Source organism: Gossypium hirsutum, chromosome D03 (assembly GCF_007990345.1).
Source record: "Gossypium hirsutum isolate 1008001.06 chromosome D03, Gossypium_hirsutum_v2.1, whole genome shotgun sequence".
Classification (NCBI taxonomy): domain Eukaryota; kingdom Viridiplantae; phylum Streptophyta; class Magnoliopsida; order Malvales; family Malvaceae; genus Gossypium; species Gossypium hirsutum.
Window position 1 is genome coordinate 14075403 of NC_053439.1, and position 7197 is coordinate 14082599.

At 34.8% G+C, this 7197-nt stretch overlaps 1 non-coding gene across 1 annotated transcript; it reads right to left on the minus strand.

The window, feature by feature from the left end:
* Positions 1–4554: 4554 nt before the first annotated feature.
* On the minus strand, positions 4555–4661 carry LOC121215704 (small nucleolar RNA R71). The gene has a single exon (XR_005911680.1). It is a non-coding gene; the product is annotated as a small nucleolar RNA R71 (small nucleolar RNA).
* Between the last annotated feature and the right edge of the window lie 2536 nt (positions 4662–7197).

Consider the following 7197-nt stretch of genomic DNA (forward strand, 5'->3'; position numbering starts at 1 on the left):
TGATTAAATTAGTTTGTGTTGTAATGTATATTTATATATATGTATTACTTGTGATTGAGTTGTATGGATTATAAAGTTGACATTAAAATGACTAAATTACAAAGTATTATATAATCATGTGCCTTGAATGAAAAGAGAGATGATATGAAATGTTAATTGCATCATGTTGATATATATGATGTTATATTGATGGAAAGTACATGAGAATTTATTTAAGGCCTATGTGAACTTAATGAATGATTAGGATATAAATGACATGTCATTAGGGTTTAAAGTATCATGTACTTTTTACCAGTGATTTCATTATATCAGGTACTATGTACCGGTGACTATATTATCAGGTAATTTGTACCAATGTTCATGATGTATTAGGCACTATTATATCTTATTAGGTACTATGTATTGGTGTGGGATACCTTACTGATGGTTGAGATCCAACATTTGTTACAAATTCTCCATAGCTCGTGTGAGCAGCACAGAGTAAAGATTAATGTCCCTATTTATATCTTATGTGAGCAATACTATCTCGAGTATCCAAGGTTAATTTACTATTGTTCTTCGGGTAAAACATAGATATGAAATTTAATTGAATTGAAAGCTTATTGTATAAAAATGTTAATCATGAAATGCAAATGAATATTATGTTTATTATGTTATCCATATGCATTTGATGGTCATTATATGATCATAAACTAACCATTTTTGGTATGACATGGATGTGTAAGGTGACAAGGAATACTATGTTTATATGTGTTATTTTCAATTATTAAGATATTTAAATGACAGATATGTTGTGTTTAAATTCATATGAGCTTACTAAGCTTTGAGTAAGCTTACATTTGTCTCATTTTTCCTTCCTTGTAGATTTTTGAAAAACGTGCTGTTGTTTGGATTGTTTTCGGAGCTCACACTATCGACAAACCATTTTCGTAGACTTTTGAACATTTTGGCTCTGTTATAAGTGGCACGTAAATAGGTGATAATGACTATGTATATATATGTGGTTGAACTTTATAAGTTGGTTATTAGGGTTTAGGGTTTACAGTTTAGGGTTTAGGGTTTACTATCAAATACAAAATGTATATATATGTGGTTGGTAGGCATCAAGAAGATGCATTTTGTATTTGATAGTTTCATGCTCTATTTGATAAGTTTGGCACTTTGGTATAATGTTGATCTAGTGAATAATAAGTATAAATACTATGGCATGTTTATAAGTGAATGGTTGATTTAGTCTTGTTAAAATGTGGTGCCAATTGTGGCATATTGGTTAAGCACTTAGGGTGGTGTTATAAGTTGTCTTTTGGGTATGTTTTGATGCATTTTGAACAGGTCTAAGGAATGGTATAATGTATACTTATGACATATGTGAGTTATTGGTTTGTAACTTGCTTTGTAAGGTACCTTTTGGTATACATGGTCTAACACACGGCTGTGTGCCCCACATGGGCATGTGGCAAGACGGTGTGCTCTTTATAAAATGGGAGGTGATTGGTAAACACAACCTCAGTGAGTTCCATGGTCAGGATACAAGAACATGTGACTCCAGCTTATACGGTCTAAGAACACAGTCATGTGACTTTATCATGAAAATTTTGCATTTAGGTCCACACGACTTCAGTTAGTTACATGACCCGACGACACGATCGTGTGACACCCTTCTACACAGATTCAGTTAGCTGCACGGCTTGGTGACACGGTCGTGTGACTCAAGTATACACAGTCATAGTCTGTCACACGGCTTAGGCACATGACCATATGACCCTTATTTGCTAAAGTTTCTCTACTTTTTGTTTAGTTTTCAATTAAGTCCCTATTTGATTCCGAGGTGGTTTGAGAGCTTTCGTAAGCTTGTTTGAGGCTTGGTTATATTTGTAAATCATGTTATTCTTAGATTATTGAATGTTTTATTCTTAATTTGAATGTTTAAAACTGAAATTATATGTGATAAGCGTTGTTAATTATCCTAGCATCCTATGGCTTAGGTCCGACGACTGGACCTGGTGTAGGGTGTAATAGAACCTCTGAGAGACCTCAATTACTCTACAGCTGTAAACGGGAAAATGTATAGGATTTTTCCTATATAATTCATCGCCTTTTTATTTAAAATTGTTGTTAAAACCAAGTAATTGTTTAATAAATTAATGAAATATGTGAAAATATGAAATTAGGACATAGAAATTATTAAAATGTGATTTTATTTTTGATTATATAGTTTTCACGCATAAAATGGCTTATTTTATATTATTTAAGCATATTATATTTTTTAAGCAATGAAGTGGGCCATGCATGATTAAATTAAATAATAAAATATAATGTTATATTTCAAAAATTCATTTTAAATATTTCATTAATAAAAATTGGGTATAATTAAGTAAATTGATTAATTAAAGTTGTTAAATTAATTTATTGGTCCTCTAAACTATTTGCTATCTTTGACAGGTCTAAGGATTTTCTTCTAATTGCAAAACCGTCCAAGTGGGGACAAAGTCAACATAATTTTCGGCTACACATGGCTAATTATAAACCAAATTTTGGTTTAATTATACAATGTCCTCGAAGAATTGAAGAAATTAGAGATTTACCTTAAGATTTGCACTTGACCGAGTCTCAGTCCTAAATTGTTGTTGCATCCAAACTGACCAAAAATCAAGGAAAAATCAGCTTGATTTGCTTGATGTATGACCGGACAACTATGGGAGATTTTTCAAAGGATGAACACCCCTATTTTTAGTAAACTATCCCTCTCTCCTCAACTATAAATAAGACCCTCTCATTCATTCATCCATCATCCCTCACTTCTCATCATTCTCTCCTCTCTCAATTCTCTCAACTCTCTTAGATCTCACGCCTATAACCATTCTTGCATAAAGGATTTCAACAAATTAGCCTCTTAAAGATCCCTTGGTCAGCCACCTTGGAGAGCCATCAGGGAATGAGCAAAGCAAAGGAGCGAAGGAGCCTCGTCAGTCAGAGTCTTGGGTGACAGCCGTTCTGAATTCAGTTTAATCTTTCTCTTCTTTAATTTAATTTAAAGATGTTTGCTATGAGTTATTTGTTCTTGTTTACAACAATGATAGCTTAATTTTATTTAAGCTAGGATGATTATTTTAATTAAATAATATTTATTTGATTCATGCTTATAATGTTTGTGCCTCAATCGATCATGTTTTCAATTAAAATCAAGTCTGTATTTCGTTCATACGTGATTGAAATACACCTGAATTACCTGAGCGATCCTAGCTAAAAGACAGCTAATGGACACATAATTGAAATGTGCATGCTCAATTTAGATCCTAACCCGATTAAATTGTAGGTTGCATAACAACCCTAACCAGGCTCTGTTATTTGCATAGTTTTTAGATTTGTGTGATTAAATTGTTTCAAACCTAACACATCCCTATTACCTCACACGAATTCTAAGAAACCTTTAGTAAATAAGGATCAGTAAAATGCGTATTTACTAAGTAACGGATTCTGAAAGAACCTAATTTGGTTTTCAAACTCATGAAAGATCGAGTTTCCATGGAATATTTTTCCGAATATTATTAAGCATGATGATAATAAATTGAGTTTAATTAAAGTAATTGTCCTAGTTAATTTATGTTATAATTGTTGCAAATTGTATTTAATTTTGCTAAAATCTACTTCATTCATATAGTCTGCATACTTAGGAAAACTTGCATTAGGGATCATTGCATTTAATTTAATTTAGACACCACTTCTCAACTATATTGTGTTTTTATTTTTTTCAAATTGTTAATATAATTTTACAAGTTAAGTGACTTAGCACAAGCACAATCCCTGTGGAGACGATAACTCGATACTTACTTATTACTTGATAACAACTGTGTACACTTGCACAAACCCGAGCGTTACAAGTTTTTGGCGTCGTTGCTGGGGTTGTCAACTATTGCCATAGTCATTTTTTTCGTGAAACTATTTATTTTCAATTTGATTAATTTTTAACATCACTAACTTATTCTTTTTAATTTTTGTGAATTTCTTCTCAGGTGTTTATGAGCATAAATCGAATTATCGACTTACTCCCTGTAGACCCTGAAATTGAGCAAACTTTTAGAAAAAGAAGATGTGAACGAACAGCTCCAAGACAAGTCGAGATGGACCTTGGAAATCAGAATCAAGACCAAGGTAATGAAGCCGATTATGTACAAAATCCCATCCTTATTGCCGATTATAGGGATCGATGCATTAGACAATATGCTATGCCACTTTTCAGTGAGTTAAGCCCAGGAATTAGAAGGCCAGATATTGAGGCAACCCAGTTTGAATTGAAACAAGTGATGTTTCAAATGCAACAAACAGTGGGCTAATTTAGTGGTATGCCCACGGAAGATCTACATCTCCACCTTCAATTGTTTATAGAGGTGAGTGATTCATTTAAGATAGTCGCTGTGACTGAAGACACCCTAAGGTTGAAGTTGTTTTCGAGCATGAGCATGGCTCAATTCATTGCCACCAAGTTCCATATCTACATGGCAAAAATTAGCAGAGAGATTTTTGGTTAAGTATTTCCCACCTAGAAAAAATGCTAAGTTGAGGAACGAGATCACAACTTTCTAGCAACTAGATGACAAGTCTTTATATGAGGCTTGGGAGCGATTCAAGGAGTTACTTCGTAAGCGTCCTCATCATGGGGTTTCCCATTGTATCCAGTTGGAGACATTCTATAATGGTCTCAATGCACATACAAGATTGATGGTAGATGCTTCCGCGAATGGTGAAATTTTTTCTAAGTCTTACAATGAGGCTTATGAGATTATCGAGAGGATCGCGAGTAATAACTATCAATGGCCAACAAATTGAACAGCTTCAGGAAGACGAGTAGCTGGAGTTCATGAAGTTGACTCTCTCACTTCGTTATCAGCTCAAGTATCGTCTATTTCCTCTATGTTAAAATAGTTAACCGCTAATAGTACTAATAATTTTGCAGCTCAGCCACCAAGTCCATTTGAAGTAGTTTCCTGTGTGTACTGTAGGGAAGGTCATTCTTTTGAGAATTGTCCATCAAATCCTGAGTCAGTGTACTATGTGGGGAACCAATATCAAAATAGGAGTGGACAATGACTCCTGTCCAACTTCTACAATCCTTCATGGTGTAATCATTCTAACTTTTCTTGGAGCAACCAAAGAAATGGACCAAACAACAACCCATTGCAGCAAAGACCCAACCAGTCTCAAGGGTTTAATTATTAAGCTCCAAAACCACCTCAAGCTGAGGCATCAAACAGTTTGGAGAACTTGTTGAAAGTGTACATGGCAAAAAATGACGCTTTGATCCAAAGCCAAGCAGCAACACTAAAAAATTTGGAAAGCCAAATGGGCCAGTTAGCTACGGAGCTTCGTAATAGACCGCAAGGAAATTTGCCGAGCGATACTGAGAATCCAAGAAACTTGGGTAAAGAACATATCAAAGTAGTGGCATTGCGCAGTGGAAAGACTCTAAAACCCCGATTGATTGATGTCGAAGATGAGCATGTTGAAAAGGAGGAAAGTCAATCAGTATTTGAAGTCCCTACACCAAAGGAATCAGAATCTGCAAAGTCTGACAATGTAAACCCTGACTTAGTGAACTGAGATATTTTAACATCTTCTTTGGATGCAGATTTACCTACTCAGAAAAGTTATCCAGTTCAACCGAAAGTTCTATCACCTCCATATCCGAAAAATTGTAGCAACACAAGCAGAAACATGAGGTCCAATTCAAGAAGTTTTTGGATGTTCTAAAGCAGTTACACATCAATATTCCATTGATAGAGGCTTTAGAACAAATGTCAAATTATGTGAAGTTTATCAAGGATATACTGTCCAAGAAAAAATGACCGCGTGAGTATGAGACTGTTGCTTTGACAAAGGAGTGCAGTGCGTTCCTGCAAAACAAATTGCCACCGAAATTGAAAGACCGAGGAGGTTTTACTAAACCCTGTAACATTGGTGAATCTTACTGTGGTAAAGCTTTACTATACCCTGTATCAACTTGATGCCTAAGTCTATTTTCAAGATGTTAGGGATAGGTGAAGTAAGACCTACAATTGTGACGCTTCAGCTAGCGGATCGATCTTTAGCATATCCCGAAGGAAATATCGAGGATGTTTTGGTAAGAGTTGATAAATTTATTTTTCCTACTGATTTCATTATTTTAGATTTTGAAGCAGATAAAGAAGTACCAATTATCCTCGGGAGACCTTTCCTAGCCACGAAAAGAATGTTAATTGATGTATAGAAAGGTGAACTCACCATGCGAGTTCAAGACAATCAGGTAACCTTTAACATTCATAAAGCAACCTGAATGAGGAGTGTTCAGTTATGGAAGAGATAGAAACATTGGTTTCTTTGGAAAGTATTTTAAAGAAGATCCATTGGAGAAAGCTTTAGATCTTGACCCTTTGGAGGATAAATAAGGTGAAGAAAACATGGCTTTGATGGAAGCCAATCCAAGAAATTATATTCAATCCACATGGTTTGAACCGTTGGAGTTGGAAGTCAGAGAATTTGTGCAATCCAAGTTGTCAATCGAAGAACCACCTAAACTCGAACTAAAGGTATTTCTTTCCCATTTGAAATACGTGTATTTAGGTGATTATTCTACTTTTCCTGTGATTATTTCAGCAGAACCGACAAAAGATCAAGAGGAGCAACTAGTTGTTGTTCTAAAGAAATTTAAGAAAACAACTGGTTGGACCATAGCTGATATTCGAGGTATAAGCCCTTCATTTTGCATCCACAAAATTATTTTAGAAAAAGTGAAAGAGCTCGAATTGATGGGCAAAGGAGGCTCAATCCTATTATGAAAGAAGTTGTGAGAAAGAAATTGATCAAATGGTTAGATGCAGGAATCATCTATCCTATTTTAGATAGTTCGTGGGTAAGTCCGGTGCGGTGTGTGCCGAAGAAAGGTGAAATCACGATTGTTGAAAATGAACATAATGAGTTAATTTTAACAAGAACTGTTACCGGTTGGAGAATCTGTATTGATTACAGAAAGCTGAACAAAGCCACTCAAAAGGACCATTTTTCGTTGCCTTTTATGGATCAGATGCTAGATCGACTGGGAGGTAATGAATTATATTGTTTTTTAGATGGCTATTCAGGATATAACCAAATAGTTGTAGCCCCGGAGGGCCAACATAAAACAACCTTCACTTGTCCATATGGTACATTTGCTTTTAGGCAAAT